This window comes from Oratosquilla oratoria, chromosome 39 (genome assembly GCF_046742065.1).
Source record: "Oratosquilla oratoria isolate Oo_2021 chromosome 39, ASM4674206v1, whole genome shotgun sequence".
NCBI lineage: Eukaryota > Metazoa > Arthropoda > Malacostraca > Stomatopoda > Squillidae > Oratosquilla > Oratosquilla oratoria.
The window spans coordinates 13,092,525-13,093,169 of NC_134815.1; positions in this window are offsets into that span (position 1 = coordinate 13,092,525).

A 645-nucleotide genomic window follows, 5' to 3' on the forward strand; every position below is an offset into this window, starting at 1 on the left:
GAGTATTGTTTTTCGGTTAACAATAAGGTGAAGTAAAACGCTGCACGTCAAAAGTTAATATATTGTACGAGTAAGGTACACTTCGTCTTTCCACTCTTCACCACAGTCACGGAAATGCACTGATGCGTACAGGACGACCTCGCACAATGATCTGATCAGTGCTGCGTGACAAAGCACTCGGGATCCTATCCAAAACAGTTGCTAACTTTTATTTATCTAATTATTTCAATTAATCATTTGCATACAGAATTTTACATTTACACACTTTCAGTTACATGACAACTTCAAATTTGATAGTAATAAAGATCTATATCCCATTCACTCAACTTTCGCATTACAATTTATATGACAAATAATTAACAGGTACAACGACTTCTAGAACTCTGGAACTCACGCTAAAGCACGCACGCACGCACACACGTACACAGAAACTACGCATTTATCTAATTCTACACGTAGTTTAATTTCTAACCAATACATGCATACAATAAACGCTCGGCCACGTGAAAGGAGCTGGCCCCAGCGACTTACAATGTAACGTACAAAAGATATAAATGCAATTAGTACATGCTGGCATATGAACATTATATATATATACATGGAGAACATACATGGAACATTAATTTAATAAAGGAAGGTAGTGGA